This window comes from Mesoplodon bidens (genome assembly GCF_964165515.1).
Source record: "Mesoplodon bidens genome assembly, chromosome: X".
Lineage (NCBI taxonomy): Eukaryota > Metazoa > Chordata > Mammalia > Artiodactyla > Ziphiidae > Mesoplodon > Mesoplodon bidens.
In genome coordinates this window covers 137859363-137886474 of record NC_138163.1, presented here as the reverse complement: position 1 = coordinate 137886474, position 27112 = coordinate 137859363, and the positions used below count along the sequence as shown (strand labels likewise).

At 41.3% G+C, this 27112-nt stretch overlaps 1 long non-coding RNA gene across 2 annotated transcripts in view; it reads left to right on the top strand.

Annotated features, from left to right (window-relative positions):
- LOC308608563 overlaps window positions 1–4585 on the top strand; it is a 149067-nt gene extending 144482 nt beyond the window's left edge. The window contains exons 3-5 of one of the 2 annotated variants that reach the window (XR_014014196.1): window positions 151–289; window positions 3426–3523; window positions 3866–4585. This is a non-coding gene — a long non-coding RNA (uncharacterized lncRNA). Of the gene's footprint in view, window positions 1–150; window positions 290–3425 lie in introns of both variants that reach the window. The other variant, XR_014014197.1, reaches the window with a different exon arrangement.
- The last annotated feature ends 22527 nt before the right edge of the window (window positions 4586–27112 follow it).

Genomic DNA, 27112 nt, shown 5'->3' with positions numbered 1-27112 from the left:
CAAACTCTAGTCCCCTCCCTGTGTGACAGCTAGAAGGTGATGTTGTAAGAGCCCATGAGATGAATATATGAAAAGGGAAAGAGGGATGACGTTACTTTCCAACTGGCGCTCGTGCGTTTAGACTGACCACCTCACTCTGTGTTTCCCCAGACCTGCTGCACTGTGGGTAAGAAGGAAGGTAGAGGTGAAGTACGAGAGCCCAAGACCATACAAAGTAGAGCGTGGCTGACTGCATGGCACAGACATGCGTGGAAAGCTGGCGTGATGAGAGAGGAAGGCTGCAGCCTGGGTGAGAAGCAGACTCAGCTCCCAGTTCTTTTTTTTTCTTTGTGGTACACGGGCCTCTCACTGTTGTGGCCTCTCCCGTTGCGGAGCACAGGCTCCGGACGCACAGGCTCAGTGGCCATGGCTCACGGGCCCAGCCGCTCCGCGGCGTGTGGGATCTTCCCAGACCGGAGCACGAACCCGTGTCCCCTGCATCGGCAGGTGGACTCCCAACCACTGCACCACCAGGGAAGCCCTCGGCTCCCAATTCTGACTCTGCCATTTTCTAGCCACGGGAGTTGGGTCAGTTTCAGCAAAGTGTAGTTTCTATGGACCAGCAGGCTTCGCATCACCTGGGAGAGAGCTTGTCAGAAATGCAGACGGTCAGGCTCCACCCCAGACCTCCTGAAACAGAATCTAAATTGCACCTACACACCCGAGTGATGTGTATGCACATGGTATTTGGAGAGACACTGGCCTAGGCCCTCTGAACTTTAGCTTCCTTAATCGTTAAAAAAAATAAAAGGGAAAATGGTCTACCTGTGGAGATAGGAGGGCTACAAAAAGGCATGTGAAATGCTTAGCACATAGTGGAGATGCAAAAATGGAAGTTATTAATAATAAGAATAAAAAGATAATGCAGCAATAAGTGCATTAGATGTTGGAGAGGAAGAGAACTAACTGTAGGAAGGAACAGTCTCTCTCTCTCTCTCTCTCTCTCTCTCTCTCTCTCTCTCTCTCTCTCTCTCTCTCTCTCTCTCTCTCTCGATTTTTCTCTCTGTCTCTTTGCCAAGCTGTAGCAGTGGAGTTTCTAGATTGTGTTTAACTCCAATTCTTGCAGTGTTCGTCAACGAGGGCTTTTCACCCAGGGGACATGTTTCAATGTCTGGAGACATTGTTGGCTGCCATGACCATGACCTCTGGGAGAGGAATGTCACTGGCATCTAGTGGATAGAGGCCAGGGATGCTGCTAAACCTCCTACAATGCACAGGATATTTCCCTACAACAAAGCATTATCAGCCCCAAATATTAATAGTACCAAAGCTGAGAAATCCTGAATTACGGTAATCTAGAGACATCTCTTTCTAGAAAGGACATATTTTGCAAGTGCGGGTCTTCCAACAGGAACATACGTGAATAATCTGTAGATATGCTCAAAACATAGACTCTGAATTAGGATCATGCATATTACTCAGCGAAAGGAATCAGGAATGAATCAGAAACTTTCTTAAATGATTTTGTCCTCATCTCTAAGTAGCTGTTGTATTAGTTGTTTTAATAATAAGTTGGTACAGTTCTTGTCTGCAAGGGGATTATAGGAAAAATTGGGGTTTGAGTATTTAGGCATTTGATGAAGCAGATGCAATACACAGATGCAATGATGGAACCTGCAAGAGATAGTAAATCAAACACTGAATTAATATTTCAAACAAGGGCTTATCACCTTTAGGCACAGAATCCTGTCAGCGATGTTAATACTCAACTTTATTTCATGCACACTGGTTGAATATCAACTGGAGAAGTATTTCATTTACAACGAAAGGTCAGGGTTCTGGGCCATAAAACACAGTCTGGGTCATAAAAACACGTCAAAGGATAAATGTGGCTTAATTTATTACCTCAATTTTGTGCCCCAATTTCCCTTGCTATTGTTCTTTTTATGAATTTTATGTTTTTTACGGTTTATAAGCAGAATGCTGTCCCCAAATGGAAGAACCTGTTTACTAGTAAATCAGTAAACTGTAAACACTGCTATAAAATAAAGAATGCAGTTGTGATAAATCAAACATGAAGAATTCTGGGTAACCCAAAAGAGGGTTTTTGGTAGTTTACATCAGCTTACTCAAATCCTGCACCCATGAATCAGTACTGTTTGCCTGTTTATGAGCCTTGCAAAACACAAATATCCTTTTTCCTGCTCAGCACATCTCTCTAGTAATAAACAGGTAATTGGTTTTGTCCTGTTATACTTTTTTTATATCACTCTTTGCAATAATCACATATAAATCCATAGGCTTATGGTTTCCTTTATTATAAATTTTTCATTAGTTTAACTCCTTATCTTTCCTTTCTTTGTCATAGAGCATAGCCAAAATAATCACAACAAACTTAGCAAAGATATTTTTGCTTCTTGTATATAGTATAAGTCCTTTGTTATATTTATTACCATTAATTATTTCTTTAATCCTATAAGTGTACTTACCATTTAAGATTCATCATTTTATAAATACTGGACAGGGTATGGAGAAGAAGGAACCCTCCTATACTGTTGGGAGGAATGTAAATTGGTGCAGCCACTATGGAGAACAGTATGCAGGTTCCTCAAAAAATTAAAATTAGAGTTACCATTTGATCCTAAAATGCCACTCCTGGGCATATATCCAGAGAAAACTCTAACTGAAAAAAATATGCACACCCCAATGTTGATTGCAGCAATATTTACAATATCTAAGATATGGAAGCAACCTAACTGTCCATCGACAGACGATCAGATAAAGAAGATGTGGTACAGGGACTTCCCTGGGGGTCCAGTGGTTAAGACTCTGTGCTTCCACTGCAGGGGGTACGGGTTTGATCCCTGGTTGGGGACCTAAGATCCTACATGCCCCATGGCATGGCCAAAAGAAAAAAGATGTGGTACATATACACAATGGAATACTACTCAGCCATAAAAAGAATGAAATTATGCCATTTGCAGTAACATGGATGGACCTAGAGATTCTCATATCAAGTAAGCCAGACAAAGACAAATATCATGATACCACTTATATGTGGAATGTAAAAAAATGATACAAATGAACTTATTTACAAAGCAGAAATAGACTCACAGGCATAGGAAATAAACTTATGGTTACCAAAGGGGAAAGGGGGGGATTAATTAGGGGTTTGGGATTAACATATACACACTAATATATATATAAAGAAGGTAAACAACAAGGACCTACTGTATAGCACAGGGAAATATATTCAATATCTTATAATAACCTATAATGGAAAAGAATCTGAAAAAGAACACAGACACACACACACGTATATAAAACTGAATCATTTTGCTGTACACCAGAAACTAAGACAACATTTATAGTAATTTAACTATACTCCAATGTAAAAAATGGTTAATAAAATAAAAAATAAAGATACATTATTTTTCCTTCCACAGAGGACTCTAGGAAATTCCCAGTACAGAGGAACAACTCCACTTCAAAGTGTCACGTGAAACACTGCATCACTGTCATCGGAGAATCTTCCTTAAAAAAGGTGAGAAAGTGTCTTGGAGAAAGCATGCACAGAATTTTTATACAAAGAAAAGTAAAGTTTCTACCATATAGTACACACAACACTCAATAAAATGTAAAACGAAATGAAATATACGTTAAAATTAAGGTGAGAAGGAATTGCAAGATTTTAGGTAAGAACGCGTAACATTTTGCAAATGCTCAAACTATTTCTAACCAGATATTTTCCCTACCTTGATAATCATCAAACTAGTGTATGCTTTTCTTTATCAGCCTCTTTCTCTCTCTCTCACTTTCACTCTTTTTCTCTCTGCTCATGAGACTCTCTAAGGACCCATTCAGAAAATAACTGTTTTTCCTCCAGTTGGCTCTGAGCTTGTCTGAAGCAGACATTGAACTCCGGACGCAGTGATGAACTGCCTCTCCCACTAGACTCACTTTTAGCAGACATCGTGAAGGTAAGGTTTCCATGTCTGCCTACTGGGGTTGGGGCTACTGTGTCTCTGTTTTGGGTGTTTGGAGTGTTGTATGGGGTCACTGTCTTGGACGCTTACGGTGACATGTGAAGAGGGACTTGAATAGGTAGGAAAAGATGCAGGCGAAAGATACCATGTGGGCCTGTAGGTTACATTCCTATTTCCTGTCTTGCTCTGTCTTATACAGTTGTGTGTGTTTTTTTTTAATTTTTAAAATTTATTTTATTTATTTATTTTTGGCTGCCTTGGGTCTTCGTTGCTGTGTGTGGGCTTCTCATCGTGATGGCTTCTCTTGTTGCGGAGCACGGGCTCTAGGTGCACCGGTTTCAGTAGTTGTGGCTCACGGGCTCAGTAGTTGTGGCTCGTGGGCTCCAGAGCGCAGGCTCAGTAGTTGGGGCGCACGGGCCCAGCCACTCTGTGGCACATGGGATCTTCCCAGACCAGGGCTCGAACCTGTGTCCCCTGCATTGGCAGGCGGACTCTTAACCACTGCGCTACCAGGGAAGTCCCCAGTTGTGTGTTTTAATTAGATACATGCTCTGCCTTATACAGTTGCCTGTTTTAATTAAATACATTACATGCAGTTGCATGTTTTAATTAAATGCGTTAAATGGTAGAGTATGTTGGCCGTGGTGGTTACTGTCAAACGTACCACCTATGTAGTTGAACATCACTGTGGGATCTAGATAAAGCCGGAGAGCACAGCGACATCTCAGGACGCTTGGCCAGGTGGCGAGGCTGTGATGTCTCTTTTCCGGAGCAGTTCTTATTGTACATGACTACTACATGTTAGGCGGTGGACAATTCTGAAAGTGTGTCTCTGAAGACGTGGGTTTTCTGGATGGTCGAGAGGCAAGGAATTGTATGCGAGTTTTTGTTTTGATCACCTGTCATCCATTCACTTGGTGCTCTCTCAGTGATAGCATCCTGGCTTCTTTTTTGCGGGGGATGAGCTAAGACAACCCCCTTAACCTTCATGGGATCATGAGAGGGTGAACAAGTAACTTAAATTAGGGTGGTTGGAGTCTCTCTTGAGGGACTTTGGATAGTAAACAGAGCCCAGAAAGGGCTGCAGTGGATTCATCCCAGGAGCTGTACCCAAAGGAAGCAGTCAGCCAGTCCCTGCTGCCAGCATGTTTGAGATGCCTTCAATACTTGTTGAGCATTGGCTCTAATTCTCTTTGACCTTACTTTACTTTATTTTTATTTACTTACGTTATTTATTTTTAATTTTTTACTGGAGTATAGTTGATTTACTATATGTTGTGTTAGTTTCAGGTGTACAACAAAGTGAATCAGTTATACGTATAGTCACTCTTTATAAGAGTCTTTTCCCATATAGGTCATTATAGAGTATTGAGTAGACTTCCCTGTGCTCTACATTAGGTCCTCATTAGTTATCTGTTTTATATATAGTAGCGTGTATGTGTCAATCCCAATCTCTCAATTTATCCCTCCCTCCCCTTAGCCCCAGGTAACCATAAGTATGTTTTCTCCATCTGTGACTCTACTTCTGTTTTGTAAATAAGTTCATTTGTAACTTTTTTATTAGATTCCACGTATAAGTAATATCATATGTTATTTGTCTTTCTCTTTCTGACTTACTTCACTCAGGATGATGATCTCTAGGTCCATCCATGTTGCTTCAAATGGCATTATTTTGTTCTTTTCTATGGCTCAGTAATATTCCATTGTGTGTGTGTGTGTGTGTGTGTGTCTATATATATATAGACACACACACACACACACACACACACACACACACACCCCACATCTTCTTTATCCATTCCTCTGTAGTTGGACATTTAGTTTGCTTCCATGTCCTGGCTATTGTAAATAGTGCTGCAGTGAACATTGGGGTGCATGTATCTTTGCGAATTATGGTGTTCTCCAGATATATGTCCAGGAGTGGGATTGCTGGATCATATGGATCATTATTTTTCTTTTTTATCCTCATAAGTTAGCTAGCATTGGTTTCCATCACTGGGACTAATCCATAAATCTGAATTTACAGTCCTCATCACTGATTTCAACATATCACGGTTAGTTAGGTGAATATGAATTACTTTACATCAATTTTCAGTCTGGTTGAAAACATTGGATCGTCCATTTCCTTCTTGTATTTTTTTCCATCGAGAGGGAGCCAATGTAGAGTATGGTTATTCTTATAAAACTTTTGTTTATTATAGGAATTGCATTAGTAACTGTAAAGGTTTAAAATGGAAATCAGAACACTTAGTCATACCTGTTTTTCCAACAAATGACTCAGTAGAAGCCATGGGGATTTATTTAACACTGTAGGGGGAAACAGCTGTGGTGATGGACAGCATTTAGTATTCTTGTCTCCAAGTCACCCCCATGGAGTGAGGTAGCTTGGCATTAAGTCAGAGGCAGAACAACCATCATTCTGGTAACAGGAGGGACAGGAATGATTGCAGGGCAAACTCACTGCGATGTATCATCAATGAAGCCATAGTGATCTAGACCCAAACTGGTGGGGCCATCATCACCACTGGTGAAAATTGAATCAGAAAACCCCCGTGTGGGCATACATCACCACATTGTCATGAATTAAGGAAAGCTATGGATGACTGGTTAAGTTTGTCAATAGCGCGTGACAGCTGATTTCTATGCAAATCAATTTAATGACTGTTACGTGAGTGGACTTGATGGGTTACGTATGACTGCTTTATCTTGGGAGATTTCACAGGATGTCATTATTTTTTTGGTGTTATTTAAAAAATTTTATTGGAGTATAGTTGATTTACAATGTTGTGTTACTTTCTACTGTACAGCAAAGTGAATCAGTTATATATATATCCACTCTTTTTTAGACTCTTACTATCTTTTACAAACATTTTTCCTCCCCAGTATTTTGAAGGTTTGGCCTTTTGGAGTTGCTCACCTAATGTAGAAACAGAAAACATAGGTATTGGTGAATAATAAGCCTGGTGATAATTTTTGGAGGTCATCCCTTATAATCTGGGCTAAATACCAACCTTGTTTAGGGAATGTGTTAACAGTTATAGCAGGAAAAGTTGCAGTCCTCATCTTGTCAGCTCTTCCTCTGTGATTAATGACCAGAGAAGAAATTCCTGGGCCACCATCAGAAGAAACAGGGGTTTAAATCTAAGAAAAACAGAATGTTAAACGTTTAAATTGCGCTCCTCATGAATCTTTGGGTCATCTGTAAGAAATCATTGTCCAGTGGTAATGAAATGACTGGCCGAAGTGTCAAAGGGAAAAGCCTAATAGACTGCTTATTGGGATAAATGGATATTGACTGATAGGTCTTATTGATCCATGGCCCATGGAAGTGCTTTTTGTTGAGGCTCACAACCTTAGAACATACATTCTCCTGTAAATTCTGCCGTCACACAGATGAAGTTGTTTATATGGCTCTGTTGGTTAATTATTCACATCTTTACCACAAGGAACAGTTTAGGTCAATTGAAAAAAAAGAAAAACACAAAAACACCCAACTGTGATTAAGCTAGTGTCCACTTTAGAAAACTCATCTAGGCTTATATTTATTCTCTTTTTCCATTTTGTATTGGACAATATAAGTTGTTCAGGGTTAAATCTAAAATTTTCTCAGATTTTTTGCCCCATGAAAACTAACATCTCATCATTTACTATTTATTTTTTAACTAAAATACGTATGACTCCTATGAGTTATGAATCACTTTGTTTGCATTGCCTCAAATGGACATCCCTTTCTTGATAAATGTGTAGCATATCCATTCTCTTTAGGGTGGACTTGTCAAATGTTAATGTTGGCGTGAGTCACCTGAGGATCTCCTTAAATCACAGATTCTAAATCAGTTCTGGGGCCTGGCCTGAGATTCACTATTTCACACAAGTTCCCAGGTGATGTTGCTTCAGTTCATTGGAGTAGCAAGGCTTAGGTCTTTGTCTGCAAAGCATCAGATATTAAACATTTCAGGCTTTATGGACCCAAAGCAGCCAGAGACAAGGCAGAAACAAATATGGCTGTATTTCAGTCTGCGTTTATCTATGGACACTAAAATTTGAATTTCACAGAATTTTCACATGTCACAAAATGTTATTCTTTTTGATTTTCCCCAAACATTTGAAAATGCAAAAAAAAAAAAAAAAAAATCCTCAGCTCATGCACTGTATAGAAGCAGGCAGCGCGCCAGATTTGGCCTGGGGCCATAGTCCGATGATGTCTGTTTTGTCAGTATTGGGTGTTAGCTTGAGTTGTCAGCAAGAACTGCAGCAGGCCCGGGTAAGGAGCATTGCTTTCTGTGCCATCTCCAGATGGGATTTGCTTCGAAGAGTTCTCTGAAGGAGTAAAAGATTTCTTGTACATTAAAAAAAAAGTTATCCTGATTATCTGTCCTGGGAGAGTAGAGAATAAGGCCACATTTGTATTTCCACATATTTATCTTAACTCCTAAAAGTTATGTTTAGAGCAGATATCAACCATCGGTCGGAGTGTTGTTTATTTAATATTATGGTACGACTTATAAAACATATAATATACTCATAGAAAGATTTATAGAAATGAGTCATTGTCTAATTACAGTGTGTGATTGGAGCTTTGTGTGATGACTGTGATTTCTCCTTACTCAGTATTTCCATGTGTGCACACTGCTACTGCTGGGACAAAATTATAACTTTCTGTAAATCATTATATTAAAATTTTGAGTCTCAGAGTATACTTAGCTTGGGGAAATCAGAAGGTCCTATTGTCCTGTGATGTCCTGACAGTCTCCCACCCTGAGGATGTAGCAGTGGGACCAGACCAAGCCAGATTTCATTCCTTTGACCTTGACTGTGTAGCATCCTAGCTTTCTGGGGTAATGTAGCTAGGAGGACACAGTGATGTGTGGCTTAATCCTGTAGGAACAGAGACTATGGCCATTACAGTCTTGGAATCCAGCAGACAGCATGCCACTTCATCAAATCTAAGACTGCAGATTGAGAGTTGTAGCTTTATTTAAAATACCGCTAAGAAAAAAATTTTAAATATCACTTTGACTATGCCCATCAATGGTTAAGACACATTCTAATTTTATATATGGTGCTTAGAATCAATGAACTATAGTATTTAAACCTCAGGTGCACACTTAGGTGAGAATTATCTAATTTTTACATTCATGTGTGATGAAGCTTATGATGATATTCTGGCTTAAGAAACATCTTTTTTTCCTTGCTCTATTTCCTCCTAATAAAGTTATTTTCTGATGAGTAAACAGAATCTCCGACACGTGGGATATACTATCTGAGGGTACTCAGGTACTGCATTAGTTAGGGAATTCTAGCTACTAAAGCACATCCAAACACGTGTAATGACTCCAATGCGTGATGGAACTTCATTTCTCATTCCTGTAAAGACCACAGCGGGTGTGCTTGATGGGCAGGCAGCTCCTGCCCAAGCAGGCATTTGGGACCCACAGACCTTGCATCTTAGGAAACCACTGGTCGGCCATGTGTAGCTTCCAAGTTCTCAGTGCTGTGGCTTCAAGTGGGTGTCATTGAAAGGGTATGGGGTGGGGACGGGGGGGCGGTTAGTCATCTGGAAGGTTTTCTTGGTGTCGCCCAGCAAGTCTGCTTACACTCAGCTGGAACTCAGTCACATGGCCCCCACCTGGAGGAGGGGTCCTGGAGTGGGTCTTGCCTGTTACCAACAAGAGAAAGGTTACTTACTACTCAAGCTAGCATCCTTTAGGTTTCCTTTCTCTCCTCCTTGACTGTACCCTTTTCTAATTTTTAATATCTATACTCACCAAGTTCTACCCCAAAGGAAAAGATCACCAAGATCAAGGATTTAGGTGATAATACTCTTTTTCTGCCTTTCTACCCTCCGTTATCCCTCTTTTAATTTCAGTGCCAGGAGATGGGCAATTCTGAATTTCATTTCCTGCCAGTTGATGATAGCGCTCTTTAAATTATTCAGGGTAATATTTCTTCCCACGCTGGGAGTATGATCTTTGTTTTAATCTCCCAGCCAATTTTGTATCAGCTAGCAGAACTTGTAATATTTTTAGCCCCTTGGGAATTTTAGTGTCATGGTTCCGATGCCAGTTTAAATTTGCCTGAGGGGAGGAGCTGCTTTCGGAAGATCTACAGCCAAGTTCAGGCATTCCATCCATGCCGCAGGTTAAAAGCCCATGACTGCAAGAAAAAAAGCCTAGCTGTACGTAGCCAGCACTAGAAGAAAATTGGCTTATTTGAACAAGTGACTTGGAGAATAGATGAGACTGCCAAAGATGCTAGAGTGTTTTTGCCTTCCCTTTTCCCCATGGCGCTCTCTGAATACATTTTCTGTTTCTGATCCTGGGATGTGAATAAAAGCCCATCATTGCCAGCTGGTGGGGAATCAGCCAGGCAGGCAGGCAGGCAGAAGCCCTTCTCCCAGCTCTGGATCGTTATACAAAGGTCTCAGTGAAGGGCTCTGAAGCCTCAGCCATCCAACTCTTTGGGTGTGTGCTAATCTCATTCAGCCTGTTGCTGTGATTTTTTAAAGTAATGAATCAATTATGCATGTGCCTTTGTAGGGCTGTGTACTACAGAAACAGTGTCTCTTCACGGACCGCAAGGACAAGTGTGGTAACACAAACATGCAGGATAAAAAGTGCAAATGTTGCTCTTATACATAGAAAACATTCAAGGTTCGTCATAGAAACTATGAGAACAAATACATGAATTCAGCAAAGTTGCAGGATATAAAATCAACGTGGAAAAATCAGATGCTTTCTATATGTTAACAGTGAACACTCTGAAATGGAAATTAAGAAAACAACCTCATTTAAAATCGCATCCAAAAGAATAAAATACTTTGAGAATAAACTTAAGGAAGTGGAAAACTTTGTGTACTGAAAAGTACAAAGCATTGATGAAAGAAGTTAAAGAAGACACACAAAAATGGAAAGATCTCCCATGCTCAAGAATTGGAAGGCTTAATATTGTTAAAATGTTCATACAACACAAAGCAGTCTACGGTCTACAGATTCAGTGCAACTCCTATCAGAATTCCAATTGTGTTTTTTTGTAGAAGTAGGAAAAAAAATTCTAAAATTCACATCATATGGGATCACAAGGGACCTTGAGTAGCAACAACAATCTTGAGAAAGAAAAAAATTTTTAAAATTAGTTTCTGCTTTATAACAAAGTGAATCAGTTATACATATACATCTGTTCCCATATCCCTTCCCTCTTGTATCTCCCTCCTCCCCACCCTCCCCATCTCACCCCTCCAGGCGGTCACAAAGCACTGATCCAATCTCCCTGTGCCATGCGGCTGCTTCCTACCAGCTATCTACCTTACGTTTGGTAGTGTATATATGTCCATGCCTCTCTCTCGCTTTGTCACAGCTTACCGAAAAAGAACAAATCTTGAAAAAAGATTTCAACCTTGAAAAAGAAAAACAAAATTTGAGGTCTCATGCTTCCTGATTTCAAAACATATTACAAAGGTACAGTCATCAAAACATTGTAGTACTGATATAAATACACATGATATGAGGAAGGGACAGTCTCTTCAACACATTGTGCTGTGAAAACTGGATATCCCCTTGCAGAAGAAAGAACTTGACCCCTTATCTTATACCATATACAAAAATTAACTCCAGCTGCATTAAAAATCAAAACCTAACACTTAAAGCTATAAAATTCCTAGAGGAAGATATAAAGGAAAAGCTTCGTGACACTGGAGATGGCAATGAATTTTTAGCTATGAAAAAAACATAAATAATACAAATAGCTCCTCTGGGCATCGAATTAAAGACTGCAGGGCAATTTTAGACACTTTACTCTTGTTCTTTCTGGAGAACTGGCTTGTTTTTTTCTATCTTAAAATTCACAATTCTGAGGACTATACCACTTACGTCTCTTTAAAGGCTACCAACAATGCAAACCTGTTGCAATTTTATTACAAGTACAAAAAAATAGAAGTTTTTGAAAGTTTCTCCTTTTTTTTTCTTTTCCATTATAGTTTTTTACAACATACTGAGTATAGTTCCCTGTGCTATACATATACAGTAGTACCTTGTTGTTTGTCTCTTTTATATATAGTAGTTTGAACCTGCTAATGTCAAACTCCCAATTTATCCACCCCCCTCTTTGGTAACCATAAGTTTGTTTTCTATGTCTGTGAGTCTGTTTCTGTTTTGTAAATAAGTTCATTTGTATCATTTTTTTAGATTCCCCATATAAGTGATATCATGTGATATTTGTATTTCTCTTTCTGACTTACCTCACTCAGTATGACAGTCTCTAGATCCATCCATGTTGCTGCAAATGGCAAAATTTCATTCTTTTTATGGCTGAGTAATATTCCATTGTATATATGTACCACATCTTCTTTATCCATTCATAAAAAAGACATTTTGGTTGCTTCCATGGACATTTTGGTTGCTTCCATGTCTCGGCTCTTTTAAATAGTTCTGCTGTGACCATTGGGTGCATGTATCTTTTCCAATTAGAGTTTCCCTCTCTTCTGGATATATGCCCAGGAGTGGGATTGCAGGATAATATGGTAGAGTTTCTACTTTAGACTGTTTTTTTAGTTGTTTGTTTGTTTTGTTTTTTTCAGGATCAATTGGGTCATAAATGAGGCTCACATATAACTTTCATGTTGTTTAGTCTTTTATTGGGTATAAAGCAACACAATTTCTCTAAATTTCTTTGAGTGTAGGATGACAGTACAAAATGCTAAATAATAAGACTGAGGCTGTGACACTTCTATATTGTAAAACAACTATTGAGTCTAACCTATGCATCTTGGCTGGCCTTTTTTTGTGGCAGTTTGATGTCATTTCTGAAATGGTATGCAGGACACTCTTTTTTTGGATGTGTTCTAGTTTTTCCTCATCCATCTTTAACTGAGAGACCAACACAACCAAAAGATCATGACAAGCAGAATAAGAAGATCTGACTCTACAACCTGCTAAATTTGCTCTGTTGGGAAAGAAACTCCATGTCATGACTCTCAGAAGTGTGAAATAAAAACAGTAAAAACCTAGCATGCAGGGATATTGTTAGGGTAAACAATAATTAGGTATTTGAAGGTACAGGCCGTATATGTCAAAGAGCCTCAGGCCCAGACTTTGAGGCCAAATGCTCCAGATATAATCCTATGATTTCAAAGTAGACCCTCTCATCTTGTCATCCATGTTTTGTACCTGCCGTGAAGACAAGGAAAAATAAACAGACAGACACACAAGTGTCTTAGCCCTGGTTCTCTAAAAACAAACCTTAGGCACAGTTCTGGCTGATGCTTTGTTGGAAGCAGCAATCACAGCCCCTGAGGGAGGAGCTATAGGGAACGGACGCAGCAGAGAACAGGAAGCAGAGGTAGCTGGGTTTTCTCACCACTGCTTCTCTACGTGCCCAAGAGATGAAGCTGCGGGACAACGATGGCTCAGGATGGTTCAGGGTGGACAGTGTGGCCGGAGTGTGCTTTGGAACAGGAGGAGAGAGAACTTTGTGTGCTGTCTTCCATTTCCCACTGGCCCAAGTTGCCCTGTAGGGTGTTGACATCCGCATCTCTATGTTACTACCCTGGCCTCTTTTAGGAGCTGCTGGGGCCTGATGGTTCTACCAGGTCTTCAAATGCTGGGAGGGGCCTGAGATTGGGCGTGCGGTTGTCAGTCTCAGGTGGTGGGACCGTGCGGGTCTACCACATGAGCAGAAAGTTATGGGAGATTGGGAAGGGCGAGAGAGTCTGGGAGAGCTCATGGCATTGACCTGTGTATCCAGTGACTGTTCATTTCTGCCTTAGTCATTGGACTGTAGCTTGCAGCTTATTTGTCAGAGGTTTCTGAGGGTCTTCTGGCTTGGCTTAAAAGTGCTGTGTGGACCAGCCCTCTGTTAGGTTTTCTTTGCACTAATATATGTGTAGTTGACACGTAAACACAATATATGGGGTTATGTACAGGATTATGAGAAGAAGCATGCCAATTATGTAAAACAATGAAAAGTACCATTTGCTTTAATTTTTAGTGTAAAGAATATATAAAACACCAAAGAAATCTTTCAGAACACAACATAAAATTATTACCGCGTATAATACTGTTTTCAGTTAAATATTTTCATTGTAACCTATTAATTTTTACTCATTCAAGTATTGTAGTAAAGTTGAAATTTGCACCTTTTCTCAAGCATTACAGGTTTTTTTTGCTGTTTTTTTTGAATGTTCTAAAAATACTCTCAACTTGCTTGGGAATTTGTCCTCCTGAAGGCAACGTTAAGCGCTTAAACATTCCAATCAAAGCTTTTGTGCCGATTAAAACAGTTTTTTCAGGTTAATTCAAGTCTGTCAGAATATATCCCCACTCTCCCTCTTTTCCTAGATAAGAAAATATCTAAAATTAGAGGGAACTTAAACTGATCTGACACCAGGACTATTTTATTAAACAGTACTCGACATCGGTCACTTGTCTTGATCTCAGTTGTTTGTTTGTTTGTGTTTTTACCATAATCAATAATCCTTCCTTGAATATCTTCATTTAATCATTATGTATGGAGGCATTACATTGCTTCCTTCTAATGAATCATCTGTGTTAGGGAAATCATCTAAAATGTGGGTTTGCTTGTTAAATTATATTTTCCTGATGAACACATAGCATTTTTATTTTAAGACATTAAGTGGATGATCAAGGATGGTGTTGTCTGGCATATCTTACCGCTATAGGTGGAATTTGAGAGGGAGGACTAGGGTCACCATTAACACACTGAAAGCATCTCCCTGTCTGTCAGTTAGAAGAGTGGTATTGCTGACCAATCAGAAGAGCTTTGTCATCGAATTTTTTCGTGATCACCTCCTAGGTGGTAGGTGACGAGCCCTGCACCTTCCATGTATGCATCTAAACACATACATAAATCAGGGTTGTAGCGTAAAGCCAAGTATGTCTATTTGTTTTGCCCAGTTTCCGTTTGCCATTCAAATAGGTATTTGGGAGACTGTTCACAACATACTTTTTGCCGTCCAGGGAAATCAAGAGACTGTGAATTCACCTAAACATATTTGCCATATTCATACTGTCCCATGGGACTGCTCTCCTATCCCAAGTGCACCTCTTCCAGCGGGCCCAGAGCCCATTATGGTCTACTTCACAGAATCAGCAGAGCTCGTGGCTGTGTGTCTGACAGCAAAAACTCTAACACCCATGATACTTCACAGTTTACCGAGGGTTTTACCATGCATTTGGTAAGCGTGTATTTCCATTTCTCTCTAAAAATCCTGTGTTCAAATATCTAGCCCACGGTCAGATTCTGTGATAGGGTGTGTCACCTGTTTTGGGGTGAGAGAAGGTTTCGCATCAGTGAATCCTCACACAGACCCTGTGAGATTGTGTCTGAGATAGGGAAGCTCTTCACTGAATCCTAAAGGAACCCCGTGAGTAGGAATCTTTGATGAAGACTCTAAGTTCCACAGAAAATAAGTAACTTGTCCAAGTCTGGCTTGCTTATACATGCTCACCCTGGGAGTTAAACTTGGCTCTCTCTCCCCGCCCTGCCCCCCCCCATTTGGCCATTTCTACTCTACAAATCCACACCAGGGAAATATGGTTTCAAAAAAGCATCCTACCCATTAGAATTGAATTGTATCACCAAACCAGAACACCTCTCTGATGATACGTTAAGAGGGAAGTGCGTTTTTTTTTTTTTTTTTTTTTTGTGGTACGCAGGCCTCTCGCTGTTGTGGCCTCTCCCGTTGCGGAGCACAGGCTCCGGACGCGCAGGCTCAGCGGCCATGGCTCACGGCCCCAGCTGCTCCGCGGCATGTGGGATCTTCCTGGACCGGGGCATGAACCCGTGTCCCCTGCATCAGCAGGTGGACTCTCAACCACTGCGCCACCAGGGAAGCCCCTACGTTATTATTTTTTTGAACTCGAATACTCTTGTTTGTTTTATTGAGATATAGTTGATGTAAAATATTATGTAAGTTTCAGGTATACAAGATAGTGATTCACAATTCTAAAGGTTATATTCCATTTATGGTTATTATAAAATATTAGCTGTATTCCTCGTCTTGCACCATATATCCTTGTAGCTTATTTATTTCACTCATAGTAGTTTCTTCCTCTTACTCCCCTCCCCCTGCGTCTGGGACGCCTGAAAGTAAGCCCGACTGGCCTTTAAAGTCCAACTGTCTGGTAGCTCCTCTTCCCAGTGCAGGACCCCCAGGCTGTGGACCCCTACATGGGGCTCAGACCTCTCACTCCTTTGGGAGAACCTGTACAATTGCAGTTATTCTCCTTTATCTGGGTCACCCACCCAGAGGTATCGGACTTGACAATGTTGCAGCTCCACCCCTCTTACCCATCTGGTTGTAGTTCCTCCTTTATATCTTTAGCTGTAGAAGATCTTTTCTGGTAGGCTCCTGCCTTTTTTGTGGATGGCTGTTCTGCACATAGTTGTGATTTTGGTGTACCTGTGAGCGGAAGAGAGCTCAGGGTCTTTCTACTCCACCATCTTGTTTGATGCCCGAATAGTCTCTGGAAGATGGATGCTGAATGCGGAATATTCTCTGAATTGATGATAGAGGAGGGGTGACTAGCTGATATGAGGTTGTCCATAAGGATGGAAGTGTTCATTTCTGAACCTGCTGTCAACATAGCATCTATCCAGTCCAGAGGATAGTTCAACCCAAGTTTGAATTTAACCTAAAGAGATGTAAGGGTGAAGTGAAAATGTTTCGTTGGATGCACCATGAAACGTGCATCTGGTGTTCATACTGGTGCTTGAAGGCTAGATGCTGGGTGCTAACAGTTCTCAGGAACTGACATGTCCCAACTGTGTGAGCAAGTCCGTGCATTGAGACAATCCAAAGACAGGCTGATTTTTCGGTATCTAACAGCATGGCAAAGCTGTGCTACTGCTGGGGCACCATATCAGCATAATATAACAGTCAGATGGCGAGTGTAGGTGTATCTGATGTCTGGGAGTCACGGTCCAAAGAGGAGCTAGACCTTGTTGGAAAGGGCTGTAATCATGAATCACAAGGCTATACCCTCACACACATCTGCTAGAATAAGCCATCTCTTGCCACGCTTGGAGCTTTTCAGCGACTCTCATATGCAGGGATAGCGACCGACCGCAGGGGCGGTATGCCACTTTCATCATTTCGCCTGAAACGTACTTCTAGTCAAATGAGGTGTTCTCATTTGACCGCCAGAGGCAATGCAAATATAGTCTCCAAAGGCTAATAATTGTAAACTTGACTCACCTAGAAATTCACTTCATGGAGTGCCCAAGTCAGATACGGGACACAGGAAGTAGCACCTGGAGATCTCTCCCTTAATTTCATGCTCAACACCAAGAGACCTCCCATTTTGCAGAAATGGCAATATTTATGGAAAGGGTCGAGTGGAGATGAAATAATTGTGTTGTCCAGCTGTGCAGCAGGCGCATAAGAAAGAGAAGCAAGAATTTATTGCGGGAAGAGAGTGATCTAGCGAAATGACAGAGTTTGACCTCCGTGTTTGAAGGCAGGGATGTTAAGATGATGGTTTCTCAGGGGGTTTCCTGGCCCTTTGGTCTGTGATTAAGGAGGATGACAAAGCAGGAGGTCATGAAAAGCAGAGACTTGGGAGTTGGCTACGCCTAGAGTTGAATGCCTGTCTCCATCCTGGTTTAGATGAGGCAGTTCTTGGGAGCAGGGGCATATGCTGCTGGGTCGTGAGTATCTGCACCTTCCGAGTTCTTGGTGGTGCCACATCAATGTCCAAAGTGGTTGTACACTCTCCCCGGTGGTTGGCGTGTTTCCACCAGGGGGCTTGGGAGTCTTAATTCCCTCCTGTCCTTGAGACTAGTGTCCTCCTTGGTGTCATGAGGATAATTGTGCGTCACAGGGCGGCTGCTGACAGATGGCAAGGCCACGCTGTAGTGTCGTCCCCTTCCTTAGTCTTTCACATGCTTTCATAGCACACGGAACACCTCTTTGCTAGAACACGTACTTCGATCTATTGAGATTCCATTATGGACACATGAAATTATGGATTTCTGGATACCGAAGGCTCATTTACTATTTGTTATATGCCTAGAACTCAGCACACGGCATTTAATGGCGATCCTTTGAAAGAAAAGGTTAATGGTATGAGGTTATATGAGTACCCTTGAATATCTCAGGATATTAAGGCATGGAAAAGTTGTCTGGTAATAAATGCTTCTTCATAAGAGAAGTTACTTTGATTTAAAACAAACCTTATCATGGACTGTTATATATATAACACATGTATGGAATATACGGTTAGGGTCAGGGCTAGGGGTTAGGGTTAGGGTTAGGGTTAGGGTCTCCTTAGATGGATTGCCACTTTTCTCAGTAGGCTCCCTGGGTTTCAAGTGTGATTTTTGAAGTACCTGCTGTGGTAGATTCAGGCAAGGTGGAAAATGAGGGTCATTTTCGGCAACATTCGTAGGCTGGACAGTTTCCCCACAGGTGAAAGTCTTCTGTCTGTGGGGTGGATTAGAGTATGATTTTCTTTTCTTCTAAATTATTTTTAATCAATTTTTAATTGAAGTATAGTTGATTTACAGTGTTGTGTTGATTTCTGCTGTACAGCAAAGTGATGCAGTTTTACATATAGACGCATTCTTTTTTTATATATTCTTTTCCATTATGGTTTATTATAGGATATTGACTATAGTTCTCTGTGTTGGACTATTGAAAATAGTCCTACTGTGATATACAGTAGAACCTTGTTGTCTATCCATTCTGCTTATAAAAGCTTACATCCTACAGCATGATTTTCATCCTTTAATGTACATGCAAGTCACCTAAGGATCTTGTTAACATGCAGATTCTGATTCGTTTGGTCAGGAGTGGACCCTGAGATTCTGTATTTCTCGCAAGCTCACAGTGATTCTGATGCTCCTGGACCAGGAACCACATTTTGCATAGCACGGGGTTAGGAGATAAGGATGCAGTGTGAAGGAAGAGGACTGTGAGGGGAAGGCAGCGTTCCAAGCTGACGGGATGGGGGTCAGAACTGATCTCCATCTGTCAGCAGGATAAGCAGTGTAACACAGTGACACGGGTAAAGACTGTGAAGTCAAACAAGCCTGGACTGAGTAGATATTACAACTATATCCCCAGAGACGTGCTTCCTTTATACCCTGTGAAAGGAGTAAAGGCCCCTCCCTTATGCCCTCCAGGTTATGCAGAGCCCTGTGACTTGTTTTGGCCAATATAATGCTGACCAGATGTCTGTCTTTCCATATATAATCATTTTCTTGCCAGGGTACCACTTACTGCTTGGAATGTGGTCCCCAGACCCCTAACATCACAAGGGGGAGTGATGGATATTCAGATCTGAGACCCCCACCCCCAAAAGTCTTATATCTGAAGCTTCACTTGAATAAGCTCCCAGGTGATTTGTATGTGTGCTCAAGTTTGAGAAGTTCTTCTCTAGACCCCTCTTATTGTAGGGAAAATGGGAGAAGATGTTGGTGCAGAAGTGACATAAGTCCCACGCAGACTGGAGTGGACAGCTACACAGAGGGCAACTGACCTGGAGCCTTTCCTGGACTTTCCTTAAGGAAGAAATAGATTTTCGTTGGTTTGCACTGCTGAGAGTTGGGGATTGCTTATTACTGTGACATAGTCCAACCCATCCTGACTAAAACGGCGAAAACCGCAAAATCCAAATCTTCGTTTGGAAGGTTTGGAGATATTGACCACATTAGTTAACTAAGCTTAGTTCTTGTTTTGTAAAATGGAGGTAACTATCTTATTGGGCTGTTATGGAGATGAATACGTTTGCACAAGATGCATAGATATATAGTAGATAGATATACAATAAGATTTAAAAGATAGCAATTATTTTTGTTAGTATTGTTGTTGGAGTGGTCAGAACTCAATATATTAGTGAGGAAGGCAGAATTCTAGTCCATAGGTCAGTAAACTACAACCCCTGGGCCAACTCTGGCCTCTTGCCTGTTTATGTAAATAATGTTTTAATGAAATATAGCCTAATTCATGCCTTTATCTATCTTTATGGCTGTTTTCACAGAGATTCTGTGGCCCACTACGCCCCAAATACTTACTTCCTACCCTTTTACAGAATATCTTGGGTGACTCCTGTTCTGTGTCCTAGTCTAATATGGGATGAAAAAGGGAATATCCGTGATTTTACTTGCCACGTGGGCCTGTGGGCTCCTTTATGGTTGCAGGGATGGGGAACATGTGACATTTGTCAGAAGGATAATCAGATGCAAAACTGAGCGTCCAGGACACCAGAATTTAATAACCCCCAGGTCACATGTTGGGTCAGATCGGATATGAGATTTATGTAAAATGGGATCTATACACGGTGTCCTCATATATGTGAAATATGATATATGGATTTATTACAGGAGGAAAACAAATTCCTCTTTAGTTAGATGGTCCTTCCCGTAGAAACAAAAATCAAGAAATGACAACCATATGCCCCCAGATGGCAGATTTCTTTATAGCAGTTACGATAAAATCGGCCGTTCTATTGTTTTCATCCTCTAAAAGACACTGGCTCTTTAAAACAGCCACTCGCAGGCTGTAACAGCAAAGATTTCTTGAAAGAGCTGTAACTAAAATATGGCACCACTTCAACATTGTGGACGCAAAGAGCAATAGTCGAAAACTAGAAAATTAATGGCAGGGGACATGCCTCTGAGCACCTGTCCCGCCTGGACCACCTGCTGACTCAGCTGAGTCCTTGCTGCTCTCGTAGCCTGTGGCCAAAGAAGTAATGGTATGTAATGCCCAACCTAATGGAGGATAAAATACAGAGGCAAGAGGGGAAATGGCACAGGGGGTAAATCCTTCCCAGCTTCAGAGACGGGGATCTGTGTCCACAGTGGGAATCATGGTGATCAGCCAGCTGATGGAGCAAGGCAAGTCGACTTAGAGAGCCACGATGTTCTTTGCTTTCCTTTTTTGTCACCAACTCTCCATTTCTCTTTCTTAGTGAAGCATCACTGTAACTTTCTTCTGGAGAATCACATCTGCTAGACCGTGTGCGGTTCTGGTGGGGCTGTGAATACAAACGACCTTTCTGACCCTTGTCAGGGAATGAGCATCGACCAAGACTAGGCCAGTTGAATGTTCCCCTGGGACACCAAATCCTGTCTAGACTAAAGGAAGAGAGTTGATTCTCCTTTGTCCCAGCAGTGGTATGGATGTATGAGGGAAATTATTATCTCCTGCTACATAGAGGCCCTGGAGCGGCCCTATGCCTTTTCATTTCTGCCCTGAATTTTTCGTGATTCCTTGAATTTCATGCACTACACCCATTCCTGTTCAATCATTTTCCGTTTTCTCTCAAGTTTGGAATAGTTCTGTTGAGTACAACCAAGGATCCTTAACTGACACACAGAAATACTGAAGTGTTCTCTTTTGCTCTTTTCTTTTTAAAATATAAATTTATTTATTTAGTTAGTTTTGGTTGCATTGGGTCTTCATTGCTGCATGTGGGCTTTCTCTAGTTGTGGCAAGCGTGGGCTACTCTTGGCTGCAGTGCGCGGGCTTCTCATTGCAGTGGCTTCTCTTGTTGTGGAGCACGGGCTCTGGGCATGCGGGCTTCAGTAGTTGTGGCATGCAGGCTCAGTAGTTGTGGCTCGCAGGCTCAGTAGTTGTGGCACACAGGCTTCGTTGCTTCGCGGCATGTGGGATCTTCCCGGACCAGGGCTCGAACCGGTGTCCCCTGCATTGTCCCCTCTTTTTTTCTTGATTCAACAATTCTGTGGTTTCTAGGGCAAAAGTTTAAGGACGCATAGTATGTGTTATAGTCTGAATCGTGTCCTTGCCTCCCCCAGATTCATATATTAAATGCCTCACTCCAGTTAGGTACAGCACACCTCAGAGCACACCTCAGAGTGTGCTGTATTTGGAAACAGGGTCTTTTAAGAGGTGATTAAGGTTAAAATGAGGTCGTTAGGGTGGCTCCTAATCCAATAGGACGAGTATCCTTATAAGAAGAGGAGATTAGGACAGAGACACATAGAGAAGGATGACCCTGTGAGGACACAGGGAGAAGACGGCCATCTGCACTCCAAGGAGAGAGGTCTCAGGAGGAGCCAGCCCTGACAACACCTTCATCTGAGACTTCTAGACTCCAGAGCCATAAGAAAATTAATTTGGTTGTGTAAGCCATTCAGTCAGTGATGCTTTCTTACGGTAGCCCTAGAAAACCAGTACAGTAATCATCACCTTTATCGGATAAAGAAGCAGCATTATTAGCATGTACGTACAGGAACTGCACTATGGGACATGTTTCAAAGGATCATGTTGCTTTCATGGTTCTAACCCTGTGATTACTGATGATCCAGTGTAGTTCAGGCCAACATTGGCAACGAGTGAACATATGGATAACATAGTGTGCAGGGCAGTAGGGTTCAAGGCTATTGGAAATTCTCTGCTGAAATGAAAATAATTCTCAGTGAGAATTCTCAATGAATTCCTTGTTCCTTTTTCTGAAGGATTTAATAATTTTTAAAATGCATATTCTCCGGAAAATGGTGTGTCTTATTCTGTCTTCACTGGAAAACAGAGCCAGAGGAAAGGATTATGTTTAAATATTTTATTCTGAAGGTGCAGAAAGGGTGAGGGAAAAAAGAAGTGAGGATGAGCTGGTTGCAAGAGGCTCTTTTACTGTGCAGGGTTTGACTCCACAACAAATCGTGTAGATGTACAGATAACATCTTGTATCTTGTATAGATAACAACTTGGATAAATAGTTGTACTTACTCAGCCTGGTGGGTCGTCTGCAGGCAGAACAGAGACGCTATTGGAAAGTTACACTGTAAATTTTGTTTTGGTTTTTTTTTTGACCGTGCTGTGTGGCTTGTGCGATCATAGTTCCCTGACCAGGGTTGGAACCCGGGCCCTCGGCAGTGAAAGCGCAGAGTCCTAACCACTGGACCACCCGGGAATTCCCTGGAAGATTGGAAGGGATTCATCTGTTGAGTCCCCTTCTGTCTTCTGTCTCCCAGTGGTGGAAATTTACTCCACAGAATGGAATTCTCTTTATCGTTTAGCCAGGAGGAGGCACAGAATCCAGGAGACATCTCCTTGGTCCCATTCGCACATAGAATTGTTCGACCATTGCCGTGGCTGAACTAGAACAAGAAGTGGATGGTCCAGGAGGTCACAGGAACCTGGAGAAACACACACGTTCTGAGAGCTGAATTCCACGTTTTACCCATCACTTCTATTTGAGTTGGGAATGGGTTTATTTAAAGGATTATGCAGTAAAATGTTAGGAGCCAGGCTTAGAAATGCTGCCCATCACTTCTGACTACATTCCACTGTCCAGAACTAGGCCAGGACTATATTCCATTGTCCATTGGCCCCATGTAATTATAGGAGTCAGGTGGTAGCTTTGTGTCTGGATGCAAAGGCCACCAGGGTTTGGAAGACATACAGTTATCCTTCTGCAAGGCCAAAGTCACACTGAGAATAGCAGTGCTTTGAACCTCTGCTTTGTACTGTACATAATGCAAGTTGTGGAATAAAGCCTTTACAATTATTGGGTGAAAATGCGGTTGCATCCCTGGGTAATATTCCTTCCTATTGAGAGAATTCTTTCCAGTGTGTGTGACCTTATATAAAAGAACATAAATGGCATTAGAGAGGGCTTAGGGAAGCCTATTACAGAAGATTAAAGGGATAAACTACATGCAGGCAGATTAAAGGAACTAGAGTTGATTAGCCCAGATTAAGTAATGACTGAACAAGAGAGATTTTCAGCTCAAGATAACCTGAGGACCTCAATTTAACTTCCTCATTTCCAAATTCAATGAAAATGACCAAAGCATATGTAACCAAAGAATAATCTACTTCTGGAAAGTGGCAATTGGTGCGTCTCCTATGGAAAATATAGATAAGGAAGGACAGTTCCATCCAAGGGCAGTTGACAGGTGAAGGAATGCTTCACCCTAGACATACCCTTTATAACACAAGAGAAGAGGGCTGGAATCCAGATGCGGCTTTGGCCACCAAGAAAAGTGAAGTTGCAGAAAATCTGATTTGTCCTTTTTTGCCTGTTTCTTATGAAAACTGGATTGAAGTTGGGAGCCAACTAAGGTGTGTCAGTGCCCAACTCACCAAACAGAGGAAAGAGAAAATGAAACATAAACCACCTTCCACAGTGATAAGCAATCAAAATAGTGACTGTGCAGACATTTAAATATCCATAAGAAATCTTCTCAAGGGTATTACAGGGTTTGAGGGATTATGGAACAAGAGAGCAGTCATGGGAAGAGAGCAACCATAGGTCAAGAATGGGGGAGATTAGATGGAAACGGTGTCTGAATATTTAAAATTACAATTAGAGCAGGGAGGTGTATGTGCGGTACTTAAAAAGGCGAATTGGAAAATGAAATCTAGAAATGATCCTATGATTCAGATTCTTTACAATTAAGAGATGAAATTGGGGAGGGGAGAGATGTGTTACAGAGTTAATCCAGAAACTCAACATGATGTTAATAGGAAAAAGGAAAGTAACCTTAGGAATAATAGAGCCAAAAGCCCCTGAGAAAGGAACTTTCAGATTTTATAGCAAGCCCGACAAAGTAAAAGACATCCATGTATCCTGGTGATTTTCTTTCTTCATATCAACTTTAAAGAAAAAGATCCTATAAGCTTTCTGACAGGGTAAAAATATTAATGGAAGATAGTACACAGAGGAAAAATAACCAGACTTCTCCCTTTGACAGTCAATTCCAGAACACAATATAGCAAGAGATAGGATTAGGAGAATAAATGATTATGACATGAGATTTCCATATTCATTTAAGATATTCATTTATAAGGCTAATAAAAACATGTTCATAAAGAGGATGGTACTTATAAAGTTTAACAGCCACGTATTTTGTCCTGAAATCTACTTCAAGAAATTCTGTAACTTCTGGATATTCATGATAGATCCAACTGCTCACTCATCAAGGGACTCCAGTACTAAGATTAGAGAGATAAAGAAGATATATATCCGTAGGGATTACAACAGAAAAATAATGACTAACCGATGAAGAGTTAAATATTTTGGGGGCTTAAAGCATGTGGATAGGGCTTCCCTGGTGGTGCAGTGGTTGGGGGTACACCTGCCGATGCAGGGGACACGGGTTCATGCCCCGGTCCGGGAAGATCCCACATGCCGCGGAGTGGCTGGGCCCGTGAGCCATGGCCGCTGAGCCTGTGCATCCGGAGCCTGTGCTCCGCAACGGGAGAGGCCACAGCAGTGAGAGGCCCGCGTACCACAAAAAAAAAAATCTACAAACAAATGCTGGAGAGGGTGTGGAGAAAAGGGAACCCTCTTGCACTGTTGGTGGGAATGTAAATTGGTACAGCCACTATGGAGAACAGTGTGGAGGTTCCTCAAACAACTAAAAATAAAACTACCATATGACCCAGCAATCCCACTACTGGACATACACCCCGAGAAAACCATAACTGAAGAAGAGTCATGTACCAAAATGGCACTATTTACAATAGCCAGGAAATGGAAGCAACCTAAGTGTCCATTGACAGATGAATGGATAAAGAAGATGTGGCACATATATACAATGGAATATTACTCGGCCATAAAAAGAAACGAAATGGAGTTATTTCTCGTGAGGTGGATGGACCTAGGGTCTGTCATACAGAGTGAAGTAAGTCAGAAAGAGAAAAGCAAATACCATATGCTAACACATATATATGGAATCTAAAAAAAAAAAAAAAAAAACAAAGCTTCTGATGAACCTAGGGGCAGGACAGGAATAAAGATGTAGGTGTAGAGAATGGACTTGAGGACAAGGGGAGGGGGAAGGGTAAGCTGGGACAAAGTGAGAGAGTGGCACGGACATATATACACTCCCAAATGTAAAATAGATAGCTAGTGGGAAGCAGCCGCATAGCACAGGGAGATCAGCTCGGTGCTTTGTGACCACCTAGAGGGGTGGGATAGGGAGGGAGGGAGGGAGATGCAAGAAGGAGGAGATATGGGAACATATGTATATGTATACCTGATTCACTTTGCTATAAAGCAGAAACTAACACACCATTGGAAAGCAATTATACTCCAATAAAGATGTTTAAAAAAATTTAATTATTGGGACTTCCCTTTTGGTCCAGTGGTTAAGACTGTGTGCTTCCACTGCAGGGGGTGCAGTTTCCATCTCTGGTTGGGGAACTAAGATCCCACATGCCACATGGTGCAGCAAATACATGAATAAATAAATGAAATGAAATAAAATTTAATTATCTACATGATTATTTATTTGAGATGGAACTAACAATATTTTACTTATACATGAAATACTGACTCCTTTCATTCATTTGCAACTCTCTGCTCTGGTATGAGTGAATATCTCTGGCACTTGACATGTCCCAAGCTTTAGTTTATTCACAGAACAGCATCATTAAAATGAAAAACCATACAGGTAACTAAAATAATTTCCACTCAGGGCAGTGATCTCTAAAACTATATTTATTTTGATCTTGAAATTAAAGGACATCTAAATATCACAATTGGGCATGAGTAAAATCTATAAGGCTGGATGATGTATCTTTAAATTACCAGAAGAATATTATAAATATTACATATCTTTTATATTCTCTAAAGAGAAAAGTGCATTGAAAAACTCTTGCCTCTCTCCATCCCTCCCTCCTTCCTTGTCCCACACTCTCCCTCTCCCCCTCTCCCTCCCTCCCTCCCTGTCTCTCTCTCTCTCTGTCTCTCCCCTCCCCTCTCTCCCCCTCCCTGTCTCTCTCTCCCCACCTCCCATGCCTCTCCTTGGCAATTTGGCAATGACCAATACAGTTTATTTGGATAAACTCAAGGAACGTGTTCTTCCTAAACAATGTTTGTACACAGGAAAGACATTATTCTAGTGTCATTTTATTCATTCTTGTGTCTCATCTGAGTTGTACAGTGTTTTCCTGGTCTGGGATCCTTCAGTAATTGTGTACGGGGTTTACATGGAAGAGGGTATGAGGGCATGCCTTTTCATGTCCCAGAAACATCTCCCCCCACTTTTATTCATTCACCACCCTGAGAGAGACACCACGTTCTTGTGACCTCTCATGGTCTTATTCCTATTCTTATTTCTTGAAGTCGTCTATTAAGCCTTCCAATCTCCAGCCACCCTTTCCTTTTCAATCTCCACGTCCTTGATCATTTTCTCCCAACCGCATACTTTATTCT